This window comes from Scyliorhinus torazame, chromosome 20 (assembly GCF_047496885.1).
Source record: "Scyliorhinus torazame isolate Kashiwa2021f chromosome 20, sScyTor2.1, whole genome shotgun sequence".
NCBI lineage: Eukaryota > Metazoa > Chordata > Chondrichthyes > Carcharhiniformes > Scyliorhinidae > Scyliorhinus > Scyliorhinus torazame.
The window spans coordinates 105,896,987-105,924,222 of NC_092726.1; positions in this window are offsets into that span (position 1 = coordinate 105,896,987).

Sequence of the window (27,236 nt, forward strand, 5' to 3'; positions counted from 1 at the left end):
GAATGACAGTGAGAGAAGGGCACTGTGCTGCTATTATTCTCGGGGGTCTCTTGAGGGTCACTGTCATCGAATGCTGCGCAGGGCATGTGGTGCGCGACACCAGCCGAGATGGCCCTGTAAAAAGGGCCTTTCTCGTTGACATCCAGGAAGACGCTGACGGGTGGATACAGTTGAATTCTACTATGGTTTCAAGGGTTGTGCCTATTCAGATTACTTTGCATGTTAACGGTCACCATCTACAAATGGAAATAGACTATTGGGCAGCCGTCTCCATTATGGACCTCTGCATTTTCCGAACTTAAAGAATACGCAGGTAAGGTTAGCCAGCTATATGGGGCAGACATTGAAAGTTGTGGGGTCACTGCTGAGGCCAGTGATGTAAGGAAGCATTAGGTCCCGCTGCCCCTGTTGTTTGTACATGGTCCCGGTCCATATGTACAAGGAAGAGACTGCTGCGGCCTCCAGAGATTCGATTGACATCAGATCTTCAAAATGGGCTGTGGCAATCTTTGCCACGTGCTCAGTAAATATCCGGAGGATTTCAGGAAAATCTGGGCAGGCTGAAGGGTTTCAGAGCACACATCTATGTGAACCCTGTTGTTCAGCCCCGGTATTTCCGAGTGAGGCCATTCCCGCATACGTTACTTCCAAAAGTGGATGCAATACGGCGATGCCTACATGATTCGCCGATCATCTGTCGCGGACAGTTTGCGAAATGGGCTGCACCTGTAGTGCCAGTGAAAAAACATGACTAAACCTTCCAGCTGTGTGGGGACTTCAGGCTTACCGTAAACAGTGTTTGGCGATTGGTCCACTACCTTATGCCCCGGGTTCAGGACCTATGTGCTCGGTTGGCCGGGGGCCACTCGTGTACAGACTTTGACAGGAGCCGTGGCAGGAGGTAGAACACAACTGAGCGTCCGGAATATTTGCCAGTAAACATACTATTCCGGGAATGTTTGAATGCATTTGGTGTTTGACAGGCCCCTGACATATTTCAGAGTGCGAAGCAAAACATCTTACAGGGCTCGCCACAAGTGGTCATCTACTGATGTGTTATCAGCACAACGTCCACGGAGCAGGAACACATATGACACATCTCCAGGAAGAGTTCTGCTGCGATGCCCATGTGGGCGCCTGACTGTCGCAAAGTACATGTGTTTTCAAGCCAACGTTGTGACCTAGATCGGATACCACGTGGACAATGATGGGATGCCCCCAGTCGAGGATGAAGTCCGGGCTATCAGTGGGGCCCCTGCCCCGCGGAAGACATTGAGCTCCGGTCGTTGTTGAGTCCAGATAATTATCGTGCCAAGTTCATTGTCTCACTCTTGGCCCCGCTGCACGTGCTGTTGTGGAAATACCAGAAATGTTACTGGGGCTCGTCTCAGGATCAGGGCCCTAAAGAGGCGCCTATGTTTCAGTGACATCGAAACAAACCTGTTGGACTTTAACCTGGTGTTGTAAGACTTCGTACTATGTTTCAAACGGTTCCTAACAAGTTATGAACCAACCGGACACTTTATATGATGTGCAATGATTGCTCTTATGGCATCGGAGCAGTGCTGAACCATGTGTGGGGTTGCGTCTGGGAGCCATTGGTTGCGTTTGTCTTGGCCTGGCCGTCATCGTTGGAATTAATAAATTCCAACACTATGTGTATGGACGGCATTTCAGTATCTAACTGACGACAAACCATTGTTCACCCTATCCTGGGCAGACAAGACAATTCCGTCTATTTCGGCGGACAGGATTCAGCAGTGGGCACTTCCGTTTACTGCTAACGTTTCAGCACCGCCGGGGAGGGGGGGGGGGGGGGGCGGGGGCAGGATTGACCATACACAAAACCTCAATCATCTACCTTTGCCCCGGAACACCCACACCAGTTGGGGATGAGGGGACTGCGATGTTGAATTTGATGGACATCTTACAGATGACAGCTGCTCGGCTATCATCTGTAAGGTACGTTCGCCTGCATGAACACAGAGGATCCTGGCATGGCGAAGCATCTCCTCCTGTTACTCGGTTGCGGTAAAGGAAGCCTTTCCTGCATCTTCTTGGGTAACCATTTCCCCATAAGCATAGGGAGCCCTGTTACATGACCTGCACGGTGGCCATTCAGGAGCTTCAAAAATGTAAATGTTGCCCCGGAGCTACGTGTGATCGCCAGTTATGGATGGGACAATCGAGCGTATTGTAAAGACCTGACCAGTGTGCTGGGAATTTAAATACCTTCCATCATCACCTCCTCTCCACACTTGGGAATGGTCGGATCGTCCGCGGTTTCGCATCCATACGAATTGGGTGCATTATTCCTGGGACCTATGTTCGCAATAACCGTGGATGCAAGATGCAAGTGGCTGGGCGGTTGCAGGGTGTCGTCCACGACGTCAAGAGCCACAATTCAGAAGCTCAGGAGATCGCTTTGTACGCCTGCACTTCCAGATGTTGTGGTGACCGGTAATGGCGCTCCTTTACCAATGAAGAGTCTGCCCTTTTTTTTTGCAGAGTAATGGCATCTGACACATCTGCACTGAACCATATCATCCTTCCCTTAATTGGCTGACTGATCGTGCGGTTCAAACGTTAAACGAGAATTGAAAAAGCAGTCGAATGTGTGTACAGACAGCTGTTTGGCGCGTTTTCTATTCAAGTATCGCAGGACGCTGTCCCGTTCCAACGACAGTCCACCACCATGACATTGGATGAGATGGCGGTTCAGGAGTCGGTTGAGTTCTACTCTTCCAAACCTTGGGGCCAAATCAAGCGGCATCAGGAATCGCTGAATGGACACAATGGTTTTGTGGCGAGCGGATTAACGTTTCGCGCGGGGAAAGAATTTATGGACGAAATTTTGTCGATGGCGAGCTTTGCCTCGCAAGTGGTCTGTTTGTCCAGAGTGGCACAGTGTCGTACAAGGTCCGAGTCCATGGAAAGACACTTGATAAACAAATGGACCATTTTGTTAGGCAGATGATCGCCTGTCGGGTGGAAGCACCGGCGACACTGCCGCTGGGACCGCAAAATGGACCATCTCTGGGTTTGAGGGCAGAGCCATGCGGGTTCTCGTGATTGGAACAAGACTACTGTGGCTCGGTTCTGAGATAGACACGAGGTTTGCGCACTGACAGAAGACATTATGTCCGTCTTCCAAGTTCCTATGATTGTCCTTCGACCCTCTGCCGGAAGGCGACGTTCAGACACCCATTACACTCCACCCGAGCAGAACCACCACAAGTGGATGCATAGCCCCTGGCGCAGGAGGCTTTCGCCAATGACAGTTGATGGGGGACTCTCTGGTGGGAGAGGTGTTATAAACCCCATGAGGCACCCGGGGAAAGAGCCTGTGATCTCTTTGTGGGACTCGTAGATTTCCAGCTTCCCGGGAAGGGGGCGGATACCAACCAACTGGGGTTCGTCAAGGCAAGGACAAGAACACGCCTAACTATGCTCTGCTGTGACCCATCTTCCAGGAAGGTCTGTACAGGGAGTGAGATATTAAGAACAAAGAACAGAGAAAAGTACAGCACAGCAACAGGCCCTTCGGCCCTCCAAGCCCGTGTCGACAATGCTGCCCGACTAAAGTACAATCTTCTACACTTTCTGGGTCCGTATCCCTCTACTCACATCCTATTCATGTATGTGTCAAGATGCTCCTTAAATGTCACTATCGTCCCTGCTTCCACCACCTCCTCTGGCAGCGAGTTCCAGGCACCCACTACTCTCTGCGTAAAAAAACTTGCCTCGTACATCTACTCTACGCCTTGCCCCTCGCACCTTAAACCTATGCCCCCTAGTAATTGACCCCTCTACCCCGGGGAAAAGCCTCTGACTATCCACTCTGTCTATGCCCCTCATAATTTTGTAGACCTCTATCAGGTCGCCCCTCAACCTCCTTTGTTCCAGTGAGAACAGACCGAGTTTATTCAACCGCTCCTCATAGCTAATGCCCTCCATACCAGGCAACATTCTGGTAAATCTCTTCTGCACCCTCTCTAAAGCCTCCACATCCTTCTGGTAGTGTGGCGACCAGAATTGAACACCATACTCCAAGTGTGGCCTAACTAAGGTTCTATACAGCTGCAACATGACTTGCCAATTCTTATACTCAATGTCCCGGCCAAGGTGCCTTCTTGACTACCTTCTCCACCTGTGTCGCCCCTTTCAGTGACCTGTGGACCTGTACTCCTAGATCTCTCTGACTTTGAATACTGTTGAGGGTTCTACCATTCACTGTATATTCCCTACCTGCATTAGACCTTCCAAAATGCATTACCTCACATTTGTCCGGATTAAACTCCATCTGCCATCTCTCCGCCCAAGACGCCAAACAATCTAAATCCTGCTGTATCCTCTGACAGTCCTCATCGCTATCCGCAATTCCACCAACCTTTGTGTCGTCTACAAACTTACTAATCAGACCAGTTACATTTTCCTCCAAATCATTTATGTATACTACAAACCAAAACAGCTCATTATGCAAAGAATGAGCTTGTAAAGATGGAAATAAATTCACATTCCGCAAAAACAGATTTGTTCTGAGTTATTGCCGTGTTTTGTCTGTCTATCTGCATGTGTGTGTTTGTTATCGTGTGCACGTTTGTGTGTATGCATCTGTGACTGGGTGTTTTCATTTCATTTTGTGTGTCAGCACGGCCATGTGTTTCTCTGGATATGTTTGTGATGGTTGTGTGTGGGAGAGAGTGTGAATGTGGATCGTGAGTGTCTCTATGTGTTTGGTTGTCAGTGTTCTCTTGGCTTTGCAGCTGTATTTCTTTGACAGTGAGTGTCGATCGCTTTGCATGTGCAAGTATCTGTGTGTTTGCGTCTGTGATTGTGAGAGAGGAAGTAGAAAAGATATTTGGTCTGTCATGAAAAAGAGTATATGCCTGTGTGTGAATATGTATGTACTTCTGTGCGCATGTGTGTACATATGCATGTCTCTGTATGTGTATGTGGGGGCGGATAGAGAGAGAGCTAAACAGAGTGTGCCTGTGGTGTAAATACGATACTCGTCTGTGTGCGAAGTCTGTGTATGCATGAATGTGCGTTTCTGTGTGAGTGTTTGTGTCTACATGTGTGTGCTGTGTGTGCGTGACTGTGAGCGTGTGTGAGAGGGAGGGTGATAGAGAGTTTATGTGTGTCTGTGTGTCTGTGTACATATGTGTTTGTCTGTACGTGAGCGTATCTGTATGTATGTGTGTGTCTGTGAGTGTGTGTTTATGTCTGTGTGTTTGTGTCCCTGTGTGTCTATGTGTGTATATGTGTATATGGATGTGTGTCTGGGTGTATAAGGGTGTCTTAATGTCTGTCTGCCTATGTGTGTGTATATGCGCGTCCCAACCTCCACACAGGCATACACACGATAGGCAAACGTTGAACAGATCGGAGAGGAAGCAAAATAATGGGAACTGAAGGAAGTAGCTCGATATGCATCTTCGTTGCTGCATTTATGGCCTTTGCAGGCGACCATTTGGCGAATGGATTTATGGAAGCGATTCAAGTCGGTGCCGTTTTGACATTCCACGTCCAGATGGAGCTTGAAACATAGATTCATTTAATAAAATCTAGCAGCAAATGGGCTTGGTGCCCTTGGAGCAGAGACGATAAAGAGGCGACCTTGTTGAGGTGCTCAACATTCCGAAAGGTTTTGACAGGATAAAGAAGGACATTCTACTTCCAGTCGTTGGTGTGTCAGTGAATACGGGTCAAGGTAGTCAGCAAGGGAGCTCGGAGTGACATGAGGAGAGCTGCTGGGGTTTGGAATGAACTGCGGGGGAAATTGGCGGAGGTGGGTGCATCGTAGTGCGAGATATATATTTGAAAGTGATGAATATTAGCAGGTTCGGGGATAGGGCTGGGGAACGAGACATGCTCGGCTTCTCTTTTGCAAACTGGGGCAGACACGATGGGCCAAATGGCCTCCGGTTGTGCTGTTAATTATAAACAAATTAATAACCAAACTCCAAATTCACTTCTTTAAGAATGGATTCTCGAATTTTACCAATGATCGCAGATAGGCTAACGGTTAGTAAGTTTGTGTCTTCTGCCTTACTCCGTTCTTTACCACGGCGGCCAAATTATAGAATTGACATGTACAACACTCCCCATCCTGAGGAGGAGGTTAACCAGTCCCCCGAGTCTGGTACACGAGAAGGAGGAGCCCATTCTCTCTGTTGCACCTGCTTCTCCGGAGGATGAGGGAGTGGAGACCATTCAGTCCCTCGTGTATTATGCACCAGAACCGCAGGAGGATGAGGCCATTCAAACCCTCGGGTCCGTTACACTAGAACAGCAGGAGGAGAAGATATTTCAAACCCTCGAGTCTATTGCACCACAAAAGCAGCCGGAAAATACATTTCAAACCCTCGAGTCTATTGCACTAGAGCAGCAGCAAGGGGAGGAGTCCATTCTGCCCTTCGAGTCTGTTATACCGGAACAGCAGGAGGAGGAGGAGTCCATTCTGTCCTTCGAGTCTGTTATACCGGAACAGCAGCAGGAGGAGGAGTCCGTTCTGTACCTCGAGTCTGTTACACCGGAACAGCAGCAGGAGGAGGAGTCCATTCTGTCCCTCGAGTCTGTTACACCGGAACAGCAGCAGGAAGAGGAGTCCATTCTGTCCCTCGAGTCTGTTACAGCACAACAGCAGCAGGAGGAGGAGTCCATTCTGCCCTTCGAGTCTGTTATACCGGAACAGCAGGAGGAGGAGGAGTCCATTCTGTCCTTCGAGTCTGTTATACCGGAACAGCAGCAGGAGGAGGAGTCCGTTCTGTACCTCGAGTCTGTTACACCGGAACAGCAGCAGGAGGAGGAGTCCCTTCTGTCCCTCGAGTCTGTTACACCGGAACAGCAGCAGGAAGAGGAGTCCATTCTGTCCCTCGAGTCTGTTACAGAACAACAGCAGCAGGAGGGGGAGTCCGTTCTGTCCCTCGAGTCTGTTACACCGGAACAGCAGCAGGAGGAGGAGTCCATTCTGTACCTCGAGTCTGTTACACCGGAACAGCAGCAGGAGGAGGAGTCCCTTCTGTCCCTCGAGTCTGTTACACCGGAACAGCAGCAGGAAGAGGAGTCCATTCTGTCCCTCGAGTCTGTTACAGCACAACAGCAGCAGGAGGAGGAGTCCCTTCTGTCCCTCGAGTCTGTTACAGCAGAACAGCAGCAGGAAGAGGAGTCCATTCTGTCCCTCGAGTCTGTTACACCGGAACAGCAGCAGGAGGAGCAGTCCATTCTGTACCTCGAGTCTGTTACACCGGAACAGCAGCAGGAAGAGGAGTCCATTCTGTCCCTCGAGTCTGTTACAGCAGAACAGCAGCAGGAGGCGGACTCCATTCTGTCCCTCGAGTCTGTTACACCCGAACAGCAGCAGGAGGAGGAGTCCATTCTGTCCCTCGAGTCTGTTACACCAGAACAGCAGCAGGAGGAGGAGACCATTCTGTCCCTAGAGTCTGTTGCACCGGAACAGCAGGAGGAGGAGTCCATTCTGTCCCTCGAGTCTGTTACAGCAGAACAGCAGCAGGAGGAGGAGTCCATTCTGTCCCTCGAGCCTGTTACACCGGAACAGCAGCAGGAAGAGAAGTCCATTCTGTACCTCGAGTCTGTTGCACCGGAACAGCAGGAGGAGGAGTCCATTCTGTCCCTCGAGTCTGTTACAGCAGAACAGCAGCAGGAGGAGGAGTCCATTCTGTCCCTCGAGTCTGTTGCACCGGAACAGCAGCAGGAGGAGGAGTCCCTTCTGTCCCTCGAGTCTGTTACAGCAGAACAGCAGCAGGAAGAGGAGTCCATTCTGTCCCTCGAGTCTGTTACACCGGAACAGCAGCAGGAGGAGCAGTCCATTCTGTACCTCGAGTCTGTTACACCGGAACAGCAGCAGGAAGAGGAGTCCATTCTGTCCCTCGAGTCTGTTACAGCAGAACAGCAGCAGGAGGCGGACTCCATTCTGTCCCTCGAGTCTGTTACACCCGAACTGCAGCAGGAGGAGGAGTCCATTCTGTCCCTCGAGTCTGTTACACCAGAACAGCAGCAGGAGGAGGAGACCATTCTGTCCCTAGAGTCTGTTGCACCGGAACAGCAGGAGGAGGAGTCCATTCTGTCCCTCGAGTCTGTTACAGCAGAACAGCAGCAGGAGGAGGAGTCCATTCTGTCCCTCGAGCCTGTTACACCGGAACAGCAGCAGGAAGAGGAGTCCATTCTGTACCTCGAGTCTGTTGCACCGGAACAGCAGGAGGAGGAGTCCATTCTGTCCCTCGAGTCTGTTACAGCAGAACAGCAGCAGGAGGAAGAATCCATTCTGTCCCTCGAGTCTGTTGCACCGGAACAGCAGCAGGAGGAGGAGTCCATTCTGTCCCTCGAGTCTGTTACACCGGAACAGCAGCAGGAGGAGGAGTCCATTCTGTCCCTCGAGTCTGTTACAGCAGAACAGCAGCAGGAGGAGGAGTCCATTCTGTCCCTGGAGCCTGTTACACCGGAACAGCAGCAGGAGGAGGAGTCCATTCTGTACCTCGAGCCTGTTACAGCAGAACAGCAGCAGGAGGAGGAGTCCATTCTGTCCCTCGAGTCTGTTACACCGGAACAGCAGCAGGAAGAGGAGTCCATTCTGTCCCTCGAGCCTGTTACAGCAGAACAGCAGCAGGAGGAGGAGTGCATTCTGTACCTCGAGTCTGTTACACCGGAACAGCAGCAGGAGGTGGAGTCCATTCTGTCCCGAGTCTGTTACACCGGAATAGCAGCAGGAGGAGGACTCCATTCTGTCCCTCGAGTCTGTTACACCGGAACAGCAGCAGGAGGAGGAGTCCATTCTGTCCCTCGAGTCTGTTACAGCAGAACAGCAGCAGGAGGAGGAGTCCCTTCTGTCCCTCGAGTCTGTTGCACCGGAAGAGCGGCAGGAGGCGGAGTCCATTCTGTCCCTCGAGTCTGTTACACCAGAACAGCAGCAGGAAGAGGAGTCCATTCTGTCCCTCGAGTCTGTTGCACCGGAACAGCAGCAGGAGGAGGAGTCCCTTCTGTCCCTCGAGTCTGTTACACCGGAACAGCAGCAGGAGGAGGAGTCCATTCTGTCCCTCGAGTCTGTTGCACCGGAACAGCAGCAGGAGGAGGAGTCCCTCCTGTCCCTCGAGTCTGTTGCACCGGAAGAGCAGCAGGAGGCGGAGTCCATTCTGTCCCGAGTCTGTTGCACCGGAACAGCAGCAGGAGGCGGAGTCAATTCTGTCCCGAGTCTGTTACACCGAAACAGCAGCAGGAGGAGGAGTCCATTCTGTCCCTCGAGTCTGTTACACCGGAACAGCAGCAGGAGGAGGAGTCCATTCTGTCCCGAGTCTGTTACACCGGAACAGCAGCAGGAGGAGGAGTCCATTCTGTCCCTCGAGTCTGTTACAGCAGAACAGCAGCAGGAGGCGGACTCCATTCTGTCCCTCGAGTCTGTTACACCGGAACAGCAGCAGGAGGAGGAGTCCCTTCTGTACCTCGAGTCTGTTACAGCAGAACAGCAGCAGGAGGAGGAGTCCCTTCTGTCCCTCGAGTCTGTTGCACCGGAACAGCAGCAGGAGGCGGACTCCATTCTGTCCCTCGAGTCTGTTACACCGGAACAGCAGCAGGAGGAGGAGTCCCTTCTGTACCTCGAGTCTGTTACAGCAGAACAGCAGCAGGAGGAGGAGTCCCTTCTGTCCCTCGAGTCTGTTGCACCGGAACAGCAGCAGGAAGAGGAGTCCCTTCTGTCCCTCGAGTCTGTTACACCGGAACAGCAGCAGGAGGAGGAGTCCATTCTGTCCCTCGAGTCTGTTGCACCGGAACAGCAGCAGGAGGAGGATTCCCTCCTGTACCTCGAGTCTGTTGCACCGGAAGAGCAGCAGGAGGCGGAGTCCATTCTGTCCCGAGTCTGTTGCACCGGAACAGCAGCAGGAGGCGGAGTCAATTCTGTCCCGAGTCTGTTACAGCAGAACAGCAGCAGGAGGCGGACTCCATTCTGTCCCTCGGGTCTGTTAAACCGGAACAGCAGCAGGAGGAGGAGTCCATTCTGTCCCTCGAGTCTGTAACACCGGAACAGCAGCAGGAGGAGGAGTCCATTCTGTCCCTCGAGTCTGTTACAGCAGAAGGAGGCGGACTCCATTCTGTCCCTCGAGTCTGTTACACCGGAACAGCAGCAGGAGGAGGAGTCCCTTCTGTACCTCGAGTCTGTTACAGCAGAACAGCAGCAGGAGGCGGACTCCATTCTGTCCCTCGAGTCTGTTACACCGGAACAGCAGCAGGAGGAGGAGTCACTTCTGTACCTCGAGTCTGTTACAGCATAACAGCAGCAGGAGGAGGAGTCCATTCTGTCCCTCGAGTCTGTTACAGCACAACAGCAGCAGGAGGAGGAGTCCCTTCTGTCCCTCGAGTCTGTTACAGCAGAACAGCAGCAGGAGGAGGAGTCCCTTCTGTCCCTCGAGTCTGTTGCACCGGAAGAGCAGCAGGAGGCGGAGTCCATTCTGTCCCTGGAGTCTGTTGCACCGGAACAGCAGCAGGAGGAGCAGTCAATTCTGTCCCGAGTCTGTTACACCGAAACAGCAGCAGGAGGAGGAGTCCATTCTGTCCCTCGAGTCTGTAACACCGGAACAGCAGCAGGAGGAGGAGTCCCTTCTGTCCCTCGAGTCTGTTACAGCAGAACAGCAGCAGGAGGAGGAGTCCATTCTGTCCCTCGAGTCTGTTACAGCAGAACAGCAGCAGGAGGAGGAGTCCATTCTGTCCCGAGTCTGTTACACCGGAACAGCAGCAGGAGGCGGTGTCCATTCTGTCCCGAGTCTGTTACACCGAAACAGCAGCAGGAGGAGGAGTCCATTCTGTCCCTCGAATCTGTTACAGCAGAACAGCAGCACGAGGAGGAGTCCATTCTGTCCCGAGTCTGTTACACCGGAACAGCAGCAGGAGGCGGAGTCCATTCTGTCCCGAGTCTGTTACACCGGAACAGCAGCAGGAGGAGGAGTCCATTCTGTCCCTCGAGTCTGTTACACCGGAACAGCAGCAGGAGGCGGAGTCCATTCTGTCCCGAGTCTGTTACACCGAAACAGCAGCAGGAGGAGGAGTCCATTCTGTCCCTCGAATCTGTTACAGCAGAACAGCAGCAGGAGGAGGAGTCCATTCTGTCCCGAGTCTGTTACACCGGAACAGCAAGAAGAGGAGGCCATTCAGTTCCACAGGTCGTCCACAGCATAAAGTGAGGGGAGTCCATTCAGATCCAAGCCTCCGTTACACTAGAAGAGAAATTGGAGGACGCCATTCAAAAACTAGAATCTGTTACAGCAAAATAGGAGGAGGAGCAATTCATCCCTTGAATCTGTAACCTGAGAAGCGGAGTCGGTGAAATCCATCCAACCCCTTCAATCTGTTACATCAGAACAGGAGGAGGAGGAGGTCATCCCGTCGCTCCAGTCTGATCCACCAGGACAAGACGATTATGAAGCTATTGACCCGTGGAGTCAGTTACATTGGGACAGGAGGAGGATTTGACATTAATTCCCCCCAGTCTGTTCCACAGGAACAGGAGGAGAGGGAGACCATTCAGTCCCTCCAGGCTGTTATCCAAAAACAGGAGAGGATGAATTTGGTCGCTCATATCTGTTACACCAGAACAGCAGGATCAGCAGGTCATTGGGACCTTCAGTCTGTTAAACCAGAAAAGTATGGGAAGAGGTGATTCAGTCCCTCGAGTGTGTTACACAGGAATAGTGGCAGGTCTTTGAGTCCCTCAAGAGCATTCAACTGTTAACCAGTTGAATCAGAAAAGTATGGCAGGAGGTGTTTCAGTCCCTCGAGTCTGCTACACCGGAACGCGGGTAGACCATTTAGTCTCTCACGTCTTTTACACCGGAAAATGAGGTGGGGGAGACCATTCTGTCACTTGAGCCTGTTACCCCACAACAGCAGGAGGAGGGGACTAATCAGAACCTCAACCTGTAAAACCAAAGTTGTATGAGAGGAGGCCATTCTGTCCCCCGAGTCTCTAACACACGTCCAGGAGGAAGAGGCCATTCAATCCTCCGAGCGTGTACCAGCAGATCAGCAGACGGAGGAGGTCATTCGGTTCCTCGAGACTATTACACAAGCACAGGGAGATTTAGATGTTGATAGATTGTCTTGTGTATCGAGGTGTAGTGAAAAGTATTTTCCTGCATATAGTTCAGGCAGATCGCTCCAGAAACGAAAAATATAGAACGTAGGATAAATACACAAAATAAATGCATAGGCACACACATCGCGTGCAGACTCTAGTGCAGGAACTGTAGAGAAGATGTGTAGAACGGTCAGTTCAGTCTATATTGGACCTTTCAGGAGTCTGGTAACAGCCGGGAAGAAGTGTTTTTGAATCTGTTAGTGCGCGTTCTCAGACTTTTGTATCTTCTGGCAGATTGAATTAGTTGGAAGTGATAATGACCCGTATGCGATGGGTCTTTGAATCTGTTGCCCGCTTTCCCAAGTCAGCATGAGGTGTAGACAGAGTCAATGGATGGGAGGCGGCTTCGCATCCTGGACTGGGCTATGCTCACGGCTCTTTCGTTTCTTATGGTCTTGGGCCTAACAGCTGCCATACCAGACTGTAATGCAGCCAGATAGCATGTTTTCTATGTTGGTCTACAACAATTGGTAAGAGCCAAAACGGCCATGCCGAAATTCCTTAGATTTCTGATGATCTTTAGGTGCTGTTGTGAATTCTTTGTCGTAGCGTCAGCATGTGTGGTATAGGACACATTGTTGGTGATGTTCAAACAAAGGAATTTTAACTAACAAACATTAATGCGTGGGCGGCACAGTGGTTAGCCCTGCTGCGTCACAGCTCCAGTGTCCGAATTCAATTCCGGCCTCGGCGAACTCTCTCTGTGCACAGTAAGAAGTCTTACAACAACAGGATAAAGTCCAACAGGTTTGTTTCGATGTCACTAGCTTTCGGAGCGCTGCTCCTTCCTCAGGTGAATGAAGAGGTATGTTACAGAAACATATATATAGACAAATACAAAGCTGCCAGACAATGCTTGGAATGCGAGCATTAGCAGGTGATTAAATCTTTACAGATCCAGAGATGGTGTAACCCCAGGTTAAAGAGGTGTGAATTGTGTCAAGCCAGGACAGGTGGTAGGATTTCGCAGGCCAGGTGGTGGGGGATACATGTACTACGAAGAACAAAGAACAAAGAAATGTACAGCACAGGAACAGTCCCTTCGGCCCTCCAGGCCCGTGCAGACCATGTTGCACGACTAAACTACAATCTTCGACACTTCCTGGGTCCTTATCCCTCTATTCCCATCCTATTCATGTATTTGTCAAGATGCCCCTTAAATTCACTATCGTCCCTGCTTCCACCACCTCCTCCGGCAGCGAGTTCCAGGCACACACTACCCTCTGTGTAAAAAACCTGCCTCGTACATCTACTCTAAACCTTGCCCCTCTCACCTTAAACCTATGCCCCCTAGTAATTGACCCCTCTACCCCGGGGAAAAGCCTCTGACTATCCACTCTCATAATTTTGTAGACCTCTTTCAGGTCGCCCCTCAACCTCCTTCGTTCCAGTGAGAACAACCGCTCCTCATAGCTAATGCCCTCCATACCAGGCAACATTCTGGTGAATCTCTTCTGCACCCTCTCTTCAGCCTCCACATCCTTCTGGTAGTGTGGCGACCAGAATTGAACACTATACTCCAAGTGTGGCCTAACTAAGGTTCTAAGCCAGGACAGTTGGTAGGATTTCGCAGGCCAGATGGTGGGGGATGAATGTAATGCGACATGAATCCCAGGTCCCGGTTGAGGCCGCACTCGTGTGTGCGGAACTTGGCTATAACCTTTTGCTCGGCGATTCTGCGTTGTTGCGCGTCCTGAAGGCCGCCTTTCAAAACGCTTATCCGGAGATCAGAGGCTGAATGCCCTTGACTGCTGAAGTGTTCCCCAGCTGGAAGGGAACATTCCTGCCTGGTGATTGTCGCGCGATGTCCGTTCATTCATTGTCGCAGCGTCTGCATGGTCTTGCCAATGTACCACGCTTCGGGACATCCTTTCCTGCACCGTATGAGGTAGCCAACGTTGGCCAAGTCGCAACAGTATGTACCACGTACCTGGTGGGTGGTGTTCTCACTTGTAATGGTGGTATCCATGTCGATGATCTGGCACGTCTTGCAGAGATTGCCATGACAGGGTTGTGTGGTGTCGTGGTCACTGTTCTGAAGGCTGGGTAGTTTCCTGCAAACAATGGTTCGTTTGAGGTTGCGCGGTTGTTTGAAGGCAAGTAGTGGGGGTGTGGGGATGCCCTTGGCAAGATGTTCACCTTCATCGATGACGTGTTGAAGGCTGTGAAGAAGATGACGTAGTTTCTCCGCTCCGGGAAGTACTGGACGACGAAGGATACTCTGTCTGTTGTGTCCCATGTTTGTCTTCTGAGGAGGTCGCTGTGTTTTTTTGCTGTGGCGCGTTGAAACTGTCGATCGATGAGTCGAGCGCCATATCCCGTTCGTACGAAGGCATCTTTCAACGTCTGTAACGCTCCTCCTTGTCTGAGCAGATCCTGTGTATACGGAGCGCTTGTCCATAGAGGATGGCTTCTTTAATGTGTTTAGGGTGGAAGCTGGAGAAGTGGAGCATCGTGAGGTTATCCGTGGGTTTGCGGTAAAGCGAAGTGCTGAGTTGACCATCCTTGATGGAGACGAGTGTGTCCAAGAATGCAACTGATTTTGGAGAGTAGTCCATGGTGAGACTGATGGTTGGATGGAACTTATTGATGTCATCGTGTCATCAGCCCTTTAATCTGTTACTACATAGCAGTAGGTCCTGGCGGCCATTCAGTCACTCTAAAGAATGATACTGGACCTGGAGAGGCGCCCATTCAATACCTCCGGCTTGCTACACCAGAGGAGGCGGAGTCCATTCTGTCACTAGCTATAGATGTATAGATTAATTTAGAGAACCCAATTCAATTTTTTCCCCAATTAAGGGGCTATTTAGCGTGGCCAATCCACGTAGCCTGCACATCTTTGGGTTGTGGGGGCGAAACCCACGCACACACGGGGAGAATGTGCAAGCTCCACACGGACAGTGACCCAGAGCCGGGATCGAACCTGGGAGATGGGCGCCGTGCGGCCGCAGTGCTAACTGACCGCGCCACCGTGTTTCCCCTGTCCCTAGCTATATTAAGACAATCAGTAGAAGGAGGCCTTTCAGTGCCTCGAGTCTGTTGCACAGGAACAGAGGGGGGAGCGGGACAGTGGGTCCCTCGAGTACTTTACACTGGATCTGGAAGAGGAGAATCTCATTTAATATCTGGTGTCTGTTAACGCAGAGGAGGAGGAGGAGGTCATTCTGTCCATTGTCCGTTATGCCAGAAAAATATTGAAGGCGGCATTTCTTCCACTTGGGCATATTGCATCAGAACGGGAGGAGGAGGCCATTTGGTCCCTCAAGTCTGTTACACCGGAACAGGAGGAGGCCGTCCAGTCAATCGTCTCTGCTACAGCGGAACAGGCGGAGGCCATTTATTCCCTCGAGCCTGGTACACCGGAACAGGAGGAGGCCATTTAGTCTATCGAGTCTGGTACACCGGAACAGGAGGAGGTAATTTAGTCTATCGAGTCTGGCACACCGGAACAGGAGGAGGCCATTTAGTCTATGGAGTCTGCTACACCGGAACAGGAGGAGGCCATTTAGTCTATCGAGTCTGTTACACCGGAACAGGAAGAGGCCATTTAGTCCCTCGAGTCTGGTACACCGGAACAGGAGGAGGCCATTTATTCCCTCGAGTCTGGCACACCGGAACAGGAGGAGGTAATTTAGTCTATGGAGTCTGCTACACCGGAACAGGATGAGGCCATTTAGTCTATCGAGTCTGGCACACCGGAACAGGAGGAGGCCATTTATTCCCTCGAGTCTGGTACACCGGAACAGGAGGAGGTAATTTAGTCCCTCGAGTCTGGCACACCGGAACAGGAGGAGGTAATTTAGTCTATGGAGTCTGCTACACCGGAACAGGATGAGGCCATTTAGTCTATCGAGTCTGGCACACCGGAACAGGAGGAGGCCATTTATTCCCTCGAGTCTGGTACACCGGAACAGGCGGAGGTAATTTAGTCCCTCGAGTCTGGCACACAGGAACAGGAGGAGGTAATTTAGTCTATCGAGTCTGGCACACCGGAACAGGAGGAGGCCATTTATTCCCTCGAGTCTGGCACACCGGAACAGGAGGAGGCCATTTAGTCTATGGAGTCTGCGACACCGAAACAGGATGAGGCCATTTAGTCTATCGAGTCTGGCACACCGGAACAGGAGGAGGCCATTTATTCCCTCGAGTCTGGTACACCGGAACAGGAGGAGGTAATTTAGTCCCTCGAGTCTGGCACACCGGAACAGGAGGAGGTAATTTAGTCTATGGAGTCTGCTACACCGGAACAGGAGGAGGCCATTTAGTCTATCGAGTCTGGCACACCGGAACAGGAGGAGGCCATTTATTCCCTCGAGTCTGGCACACCGGAACAGGAGGAGGCCATTTAGTCTATGGAGTCTGCTACACCGGAACAGGAGGAGGCCATTTAGTCTATGGAGTCTGGTACACCGGAACAGGAGGAGGCCATTTAGTCCCTCGAGTCTGGTACACCGGAACAGGAGGAGGCCATTTAGTCTATGGAGTCTGCTACACCGGAACAGGAGGAGGCCATTTAGTCTATGGAGTCTGGTGCACCGGAACAGGAGGAGGCCATTTAGTCTATCGAGTCTGGTACACCGGAACAGGAGGAGGCCATTTAGTCTATCGTCTCTGCTACACCGGAACAGGAGGAGGCCATTTATTCCCTCGAGTCTGGCACACCGGAACAGGAGGAGGTAATTTAGTCTATGGAGTCTGCTACACCGGAACAGGAGGAGACCATTTAGTCTATGGAGTCTGGTACACCGGAACAGGAGGAGGCCACTTAGTCCCTCGAGTCTGGTACACCGGAACAGGAGGAGGCCATTTAGTCCCTCGAGTCTGCTACACCGGAACAGGAAGAGGAGGCCATTAATCCCTCGACTCTGCGACACCGGAACTGGAGGAGGCGGCCATTTAGTCCCACTAGTCTTTGCACCTGAAATATGAAGTAGGAGACCATTTAGACACTCGAGTCTATTACACAGGGGGAGGAGGTGGAGGAGGCAGTTGAGCTGTACAAGATCAGTATTGGAGGAGACCTTTCTCTTCTTGGAGGAGTAGAGGTGTATTGAGACCCTCGAGGCGTTTACACCGGGGCAGGAGTACGTCATTCAGTCCATCGAGTCTGTCAGAGCAGAACATTATTAGAGGAGGTAATTTTGCCCTCGATTCTGTTGCACCAGGGCAGGTGGTGGAGGACGACACCATTCACTTCCTTCATGCTGTTACACCGGAACATGAGGAGAGACGGCTGATCAGCGTGACGTGCCTGTCCAATGAACAGCAGGAGGGTGTGGCGATTCAGAACTTCGTGTCTGTTACACCAGAACAAGAGCAGGAGACCATTCTGTGCCTCGTGTATGTTATATATAGATAGATATAGAATTTACAGTGCAGAAGGAGGCCATTCGGCCCATCGAGTCTGCACTGGCTTTTGGAAAGAGAACCCTACCCAAGTCCACATATACATCCTATCCCCATAACCCAGTAACCCCACCCAACATTAAGTCAATTTTGGACACTAAGGGCAATTTTGCATGGCCAATCCACCTAACCTACACATCTTTGGACTGTGGAAGGAAACAGGAGCACCCGGAGGAAACCCACGCAGACACGGGGAGAATGTGCAGACTCCGCTGGACAGTGGCCCAAGCCGGCAATCGAAGCTTGGACCCTGGAGCTGTGAAGAAATTCTGCTAATCACTATGCTACCGTGCTGCCCAATTCTACAAGAGGTGTTGCACCAGAACAGGGAGAGAAAGCAGTCATTCAGACCTACGAGCCTGTTGCATCAGAGCAAACGGATGCCCCATCAGGCCTTCAAGTCAATTACATCCACCGGAACAGGAGAATGACGAGGTCATTCAGTCCTCCAAATCTGTTATACCAAAGGCAGCTCGGTGGCGCAGTGGTTACTACAGCTGCCTCACGGCGCCGAGGTCCCAGGTTCGACCCAGGCTCTGGGTCACTGTCCGTGTGGTGATTGCACATTCTCCCTGTGTCTGCGTGGCTTTCGCCCACACAAGCCAAAAGATGTGTAGGCTAGGTGGATTGGCCACCCTAAATTGCCCGTCCTTTGGAAAAAACGAAGTGGGTATGCTAAACGTTTTTTTAACAAGTCTGTTACAGCCGTATCGGAGGATGAGGAGTCTATTCAGTCCCTTGAGTCTGTCATAGAGGAACAAGATGAGAAAGAGGTTGTTCAGACCTTAATGTTGATCACACTCGAACAGAAGGAGGAAGCCATTATGTTCCTCCAGTCTGTAACAGAGGAGCAGGAGGAGGAAGAGGCAATTTATTCCATCGAGTCTGTTACACCAGAACATGTGGAGGAGGAAGCCATTCAGTTTCCCGAGTCTGTTGTACCTGAACAGGACGGGGAGGCGATTCCGTCTCTCGAGCCTGGTATGCAAGAACAGGAAGAGAAGAAGGCCATTTAGTTTTGCCAGCTGTCAAACCAAAGTAGGAGGAGGTGGCTGTTCAGGCCAAGCCGCCTTTTACACCTGAACAGGAGGAAAACGTGGATGTCATTCAATCCCTCGACTCTGTTACGCCAGCTGAGCAGGAGGAGAACGTACCAATCCGCCGTGTCTGTGACACCGGAACAGGAGAAACAGTTGGGCATTCAGCCCATCTAGTCTGTTACACGTGAACAGGAAGAGGAGGATGAAGCCATTCAGCCCCTCGATCCAGCTACACCCGAACAGCAGGAGGAGGACTCCATTAAGTCTCTGGTGTCTGTTACACAAGCATAGCAACAGGACGCCATACAGTCCCTCTGGTCTGTCACACTGGGACAGGAGGGTCAATGGTCATTCATCCCTTCGACTCAGCTCCACCGGAACAGAAGGAGGTAATTGAGTCCCTCGAAGATTTTTCAGCTGAACAGGAGGAGACGGGGGGCGGGGGGGGGCGGAGGAACAGGCCATTCCGTCCTCTATCGTGTTACGCCTGATGAGGAGGCCGAGATGTCCATTCTGTCCCTCGCATCAGCTACACCTGTACAGCCTGTTTTCCTGGAACTAGGAGGACGAGGCCAATCTGACTCCCAAGCCTCTTACACCAGAAGTAGTGGATGCCATTCAGCCCCGTGTGCCTGTTACAGCAGAACAAGCGGGAGATACCATTCAGTTCTCTTGTCTGTTACACCAGAACAGGAGAAGGAGGAGGAAGTGCAGTCTCTCGAGTCAGTTTCTCCGCAACAGGAAGGAAATGGGGCAGCACGGTAGCCTTGTGGATAGCACAATTGCTTCACAGCTCCAGGGTCCCAGGTTCGATTCCAGCTTGGGTCACTGTCTGTGCGGAGTCTGCACATCCTCCCCGTGTGTGCGTGGGTTTCCTCCGGGTACTCCGGTTTCCTCCCACAGTCCAAAGATGTGCAGGTTAGGTGGATTGGCCATGATAAATTGCCCTTAGTGTCCAAAAATTGCCCTTAGTGTTGGGTGGGGTTGCTGGGTTATGGGGATAGGGTGGCGGTGTTGACCTTGGGTAGGGTGCTCTTTCCAAGAGCCGGTGCAGACTCGATGGGCCGAATGGCCTCCTTCTGCACTGTAAATTCTGTAAAAATCTGTAAAGAACGCCCCTCAGTCCTTAGAGTTTGAAGATGCAAACCAGGAGATATCGTTCAGGCCCTTGTGTCTGTCACACAGGAATAGGACGAGGAGGCGGCCATTAATTCATTTGGGTCAGTTATACAGGAACAAGAGTAATTTATTCTGTCATTTTTGAAGAGGACCAGAATGTTTTCATTCAGCCTCTCGACATATTAACAGATTAATTACAAACAACATCTCATCTCCGTTCACCACCAGTGTTCTTACTGTTACACATCAGCCCAGACTGCTGCTGCCCTGACGTGATGGCACAGTCTGAAATTGAGTCCAGCAACCCCACAGCTGTTGGGAAATCAACGGACAGGCGGTCTGCCCCCCCGCCCCCCCCCCCCAGTGAAAGCCAGCAGACTTCGCCCAGCTGAGCTGCACTCACTGGGGAAGCACTGTGTAGGAGCACTCGGCAATTTAGAGAATTCACAAGAAAGGGACGATGGGAATGCACGTGTGGCGGAGGAGAGGGTTGACAAAGAACAAAGAACAATTCAGTATAGGAACAGGCCATTCGGCCCACCAAGCCTGTGCCGGTCATGATGCCAACTTCGGCCAAAAACCTTCGCACTTCCTTGAGCCGTATCCCTCTGTTCCCATCCTATCTATATATTCGTCGAGATGCCTTTTGAACGCCGTTAATGTATCTGCTTCCTCAACATCCTCTGGCAGCGCGTTCAGGCACCACCCTCTGTGTAAAAACCCCTTCCTCTCGCATCTCCTCTAAACGTTGCCCCACGGTCCGGAAATCTATTCCCCCTAATGACTGCTCCCTTCACCCTGCAAAAGAGTGTCTGCCCATCCACTCTATCCATGTTCCTCAGAATCTTGCAGACCCCTATCAAGTCACCCCTCATCCTCTGTCGTACTAATGAAAAACGTCAGAGTCTATTCAGCCTCACCACATAGCCACATCCTCCAAACCAGGCAACATCCTGGTAACCCTCCCCTGCACCCTCACCAAAGGCTCCACATCCATTTGCTCGTGTGGCGACCAGAATTGTGCGCAATATTCTAAGTGCAGCCTCACTAAGTTTCGAGACAACTGTATCATGACTTGTCAGTTTTTATCCTCGATGCGCCGTCCAATCAAGCCAAGCATTCCATATGCTTTCTTGAATACATTGGCCATTTGTGTTGCCACTTTCAAAGATCTGTGGACCTGGGCGCCTAGATAGCTCTGATTTTCTATATAACTAATAGTTTTGCCATTTACTCAATATTTCACCTCGATCTACGAAAATGCACTCCCTAATATTTGTCCGGATGAAACTCCATTTGCTATTTCTGTGCCCAACCTGTCTGTGTCCTGTGGTATCATTTGACATTCCTCACACTCTATGGCTGGCAATCCTGTGTCATCCAGGCAACAATCATTTACTGATTTGCTACACCTTCCTCCAAATCGGTTATGTATACTACAACCAACAGAGGCCCCAGCACAGATCCCAATGGAACACCACGAGTCACAACCTTATATTCAGAAAAAAACATCCTCCCACTGCAACTCTGCCTTCTGTGACCGAGCCAGTTCTGTGTCCACCTTAGCACCTCACCTGTAATCCCATTGGGCCTCACCGTTTGTACCAGTCTGCCGAGAGACACCTTGTCAAAGGCTTTACAGAAGTCCATGTATACAACATCCACTGCCCTCCACTCATCAATAACCTTTGTCACCTCATCAAAAAACTCGATCGAGTTAGTGAGACACGACCTCCCCTTCTCAAAACCATGCTGTCTGTCTCTGATGAGTCCATTTGTTTCCAAATGTGTATAAATTATGTGGCTGAGAATTACCTCCAATAATTTACCTGCTACCGATCTGAGGCTTACCAGCCTATAGTTTCATGGATTATCCCTGCTACCTTTCTTAAACAGCGGTACGGCATTAGAAATTCTGCAGTCCTCTGGGATCTCAATGAGGATACAAAGATGTCAGTCAGGGCCCCAACAATTCCCTCCTTTGCTTCCCTCAGTAATCCGGGGAGAATCTCATCCGGCCTAGTAGACGTATCTAACTTAATGTCTTTTAAAATACCCAATATCTCCTCCTTTTCGAAGTCAATATGACCGAGACTGACAACACATCCTACCCAAGAAGCATCATCCACAAAGTCCCTTTCTGTGGTGAACACTGATGCAAAGTACTCATTTAGTATCTCGGCCATTTCCTCTGGCTTAACACAGAAATTCCCCCCACTCTCCTTAATTGGTCCAATCGTTTCCCTAGCCGCCGAATTTCTTCTTACATGTCAATTAAAACTTTGGGGATTCAAGTTAGTCCTAATTGCCAAGGAGTTTTCATGACACCCACTTTCCTGAGAGAACGAGGGATAAGTATGGGAATTTTAGGGAGCCTTGGATAACGAGTGGTATTGTGATTAACGCCATTAAGGAAAAAAATAGCCTATTGTACGATCTAGACGGGTGGTGACAGACAAAAGCCTTGAGGAGTATAACGAAAGCAGGAAGGTACACACACCGGAAATTAGGAGGGCTCGGGGCAGGAGTGGGGGGGGGGGGGGGCGCCTGACTGATGTTATCACAATTTGTCTTTCCCCAATTTAGCACCTTAACCCGAGGGGTACCCGCATCCCTGTCTAAATGTTCCCTAAAACGTACCGAATTGTGGTTAATACTCCTAAAATGTTCCCCTACTGAAAGCTCAGCCACCTGTCCAGACTCATTCCCCAATACAAGGTACAGTATTGCCCCTTCCTTCGTTGGACTATCTGCACCAGAAGCCTTCCTGGGTACACATTACAGACTCTGCCCATCCAAACCTCCAGCACTCATTGAGTCCCAGCCAATGTCGGGGAAGCTCAATTCCACCACGACAACAACCCTGTTATTTTAGCATGTATGCAAAATTTATCTACCTATATAGACCTCTATCTCTCGCTGGCAGTTTGCGGGCCTGTAATAAACTCTCAACAATGTTACCCCCTTACTCTTCCTAAATTCTACCCAGATTACCTCATTGTATACACCCTCTGAGGTGTATTCCGCAGTAGGGCGATATTATTCTCTTTAACAAGTAATGCTCCTTGCCCGCCGCTTTTAAATCCTCCTCTATCTGTCCTGAAACATTTATATCTACCAACGTTCAGCTGCCAATCTTGCCCATCCATCAACCACCTGGTTCTGTTGGCTGGTAAAAAGAGAATGTAAACATTTGGTTGCTGTTTTTTATTACAGAATGGTGGGCAAGAGAACGCTGTGATGGGGTGGTCTCGTGCAGTTGTAACAGTGGAGATTGGGGTATCCATGGTGGAAAAGGGAAGTTGTTCAATGGGAACAGGGTCGCTCAGGGTGGAATACATTCCGGAAAATACATTTCTGTCTCCTACTCTTCCTTACGTTTCTTCCACTTCTGTCTTGGCCTCTGTATGTCTGGTTGGAATATCAGCCCAGGTAGTGTCCTCGACCCATCCATCTTCAGTAGCTGCATCAATTCCCATCCCTCTAAAATAATGTCTATGATGGCGTCAGGCTGATTCTTGACTTATTTGCGAGAACAAGCCCCAGATTTTAATAATTAGGACTTAGCAGGATCGACACTGCTGAATTTGCCGTTGTTATCTCTCGTTCCAATATCGATGTCGGGTGGTCCTTCCAGTGTTATTTATGTACATACTTAGAGCACTTTGATACAACTCAGTAACATTCTCGGCTATTTCAGAGGGAAGTTAAGATTCAACCACATTGCAGTGACTCAGGAGTTGCATGAGGGCCAGTCCAGGTAAGGACTGCAGATTTCCTTTCCGAAAGGGCGTTAGTGAACCTGATAAGCTTTCACAAAAATCGACAATGGGTACAAAGTTATCATTAGACTTTTAATTCCGTACTTTGTGTCATATTAAATTTAAATTTCAACAATTTCCCTGGTCGAATTGGAACCTGTGCCTATTCGAGAATTGCCCCTTTATCACTGAATAACCAGTTCAGCGACAATACCGCTGCGTTCTTGCAGAATTGGGGTCGGTAGCGAAGAGCCGTCCTCTATCTCTCTCTTTACAGAACTTCCCCTCCCTGCAGCATCTGCTCCATTTGTTGGGCCTGTGACTGATCCAGATACACAGTAACTACAGTCCCCATTCCTCGTCCAAGAGTTGGGTCACCAAATGCTCTGTCCTCCCTGAATGTATGCAGCATCTCAGCACAACCTCCAGAAACCCATGCACAACATCTCCATTCACAAGTAACAGAAGGAAGTTACAAGCGACTCAGGTACAAATTATATCCTTGGATCATGGACACGAGAGGATGCTTCTCGTGTTGCTGAACGCATGTTCAGCTGAGAGTGTCTAACACAGAAATTCAGTGAACAGCCACAGCCTAAATTTCAAAAACATGTGTCAGAGCTTCTGAAATCCTCGGTTCAACATACAGCCCGACACGGGAGACGCCAGAAACTGAACACAAAGGATTTCATGTTTTATGAACCCTGTCACACCAGCACCAGTGACTCTACGGAGACAAATTCAAAACCAGGGATAGATACGGAGGGACATTAATTCACTTTCAACTGGAATTTCTACACTCAATTAGCGGGGATAGGCTGTGGAGGTATGAGAAAATGGTCTCTTATAAATTAGGGGGGGGGAGGGGAGCGGGGCTTTGAAAGACAAGAAAGCGAATATTAAAATTCAGAAACTACTGGGCTGATTGAAACAACTAACTGATGTTACATTCAGAAGCTACCTCATATTCCCTGCCGAAGCTCGATACACCTCGACACGTTGTCCGTCCAGCTTCGGGAGATGGACAGGCCACTCTGGAAGTGACAAGCCGTGTGACTGCACCCTTTATGAATCGACATTTCACAGCACAGGGACAAGTATCAGCGAAAACTGGTATTGGGGAGAGATATGGCGTGGGGAAGGCAACGCGAAGATTGGGGTGGCGAGGTGGGGTGGGTTCCCCAGCGTGTTTTCGGCGCTGTTTAAACATGAAAAGGCAGAACCATTTGGGTAAATGGACGCAGAATGGGAGAATAAGACGGTGAAAGCCATGCAGGGATTTGGGCAGATTAGTGAGCAAATTATCGCTTTGTCAGAGCGAATGGTGAGAGAGTCCAGTGAGCACAAGGAAGATGGTTCAAGTGGATTTGCTGAGATGATTGCATATGGAGAGCAAATTCTGCGATGAGATTTGATACTGGAATAGTCGAGTCTGAAAACCACATTGACAACTGGGTGAGCCAGAGGACGATATTCTGAAGGTGACAGCAGGTATTAATGATGATGGAGTGCATGTGGGTTCAAAAATCAGCTCCAGGATAAAGGGGACGAGAGGGGATAATGATCCTGGTCCATCCTTAGGTACAGGAAGGCAGTCATTGGATACGGAACAAAGTTTGTGAGATGAATTCAAGGCATTGTCCATGTTTCCATTACTTATATTCAAAAGGACAGAAATTCAATGAAAAGTGGATTGTGAATATAAATGCTGCATTTTCTACTCAGCAGCAATTCCACTAGGAGACAGAGTGAAGTTTAAAAAAAAACACTAAAGGGTTAGCACGTTTCGTAGATTTAATAAATTGATTCAGAGGTTCAACTAAAACATTAGAAAAGCAAGGCAGAGTAAACAGCAAGAACAGTAATGCAGTTAAACAGGATTTGTAGAATTATAGTCTGGATGGAGAGACTTACCAGCGACACCAATAAAAGCCAGGATCGGATAATATACCTTTTGAGTAATCAGAAGTACTTCTCGAATCGTGAATGTGATTGGCATCAGTATTTGGGAAATAGTCGTCATACTCCACAATACATTCCTGTCCGTTGTTGAAACGTTCCAATTGATTGTTCCAAGGTTCTGATCGACTTCTGTAACGTTCTGATTGGTCTTTCTTAAATTCTGACACATTGTTGTAACATTCCACTCGGTTGCTCTCAGATTCTGACGCTCCCTCTCCGTCTATCTGGAGCCGCTGATCTCTGTTCGTGTTGGAGTTCACACTCAAGCTGACAGTTTGGGATAACACATTGAATATAATCCCTTATTATTAGAAGATGGAAACCCTCTAGTGATACGATAACGATCGATGGAGACTGACGTTAATGACGGTTACTAAACAAACAGTTTCTGTTAACTCCTTTTAATCCAACATGTTTTATTTCATAACAGAGGAGAATATTGATCTATATGGATTGGCGTTATGCGTCAGTGAGGGATGGAAAAGTGATAATGGTTGAGGGACTGAATAATCTTTCAATTTTCCTTGGAAATCTGAGTGCTCCTTTTGTTAATATGGTGTTAGAGCAGGTTATATTTATTTCAGAATGATAGATACTGCTTAAATGTCGGATTATGTGAAACGTTACATTTGTTGAATAACTGTTATGTACAGCAAAAACTTAGCAAGAGGCTTCACATTGAACAATCTCTCATTATGATTTACAGTACAACCTTTATAGACGTTTCACATAGAATTATCAAGGTTATGTTCATCACATCTTTGCAGGAAGCTTCACGTTGGACAGTATAATTCGATCAGGGTTATATACAATTCAACGTTAGCAAGTGTCTTCCATAAGAATATAAGATATAGGAGCTCAGTTCGGAAATTCGGCCCAAAACGTCGACTACGCCAGTCAGTCGTGTCTGATATGTTCCTCATCGTAATTCTATTGCCTTCTCCCCCAAACCAATGATGCCATAACTAATTAAGAAAACTCTTATTAACCAAGAACACAAGGTTTGTTCTTGAGATGCAGTTACGTACAGGGCTGCTGACCATGAGCTAGAAGGTGGAAATAGACAGTATATTACTTTCATGGAACATTAGCACTTTAGAACTAGTAGCAGGACTGGGACATTTAGCCTCTTGAACGTGCTTCACCGTTAAATCTGTCTCATTCCTCCCTACATTTACTCACTGTCCCAGCAACCAGCACACTGGGTTCGCGAATCCGCAGATTCACAACCCGTTGTGAGAAGGAGTTTTTCCTTGTCTCTGTTTTAAATTTGCAACCACTTACACCGAAACTATGACCTCTCGTTCTCATAATGCTCCACAAGAGGAAACATCCACCTCACGTCTACTTCATCCACATATTTTATCGTCGTAAATACCTCATTTTCATCTCTCCTCATTCTTCTAACTTCTCGAGAGAATTGTCCGAAACTGCTCAATCTCTTCGTATGACAAACTCCTGATCCCTGCAATCGATATAGTGAAACTCCATGAACTGCCCCCAAGTCACTTCATCGTTCCTCAAATTCGGTGACCAAAACTTTGTGTAATAATCCAAATACTGTCTCACAAATACCCTGTTCAGTTGCAACAACATTTACTTACCCTTATACTCTCGTCATCAATAAATGCCAACGTTCCCTTTACTTTATTTATTATCTGCTGGACATGCATGATAGTTTTCAGCGACTCATGCACGAGGATAGTCACCTCCTCTGCACCAGAACACTCAGCACTCTCTCCTCATCTGGATGTCTTTCGATTTTTCCGACCAAACGTATGACCTCACGGTTTTCCACATTTA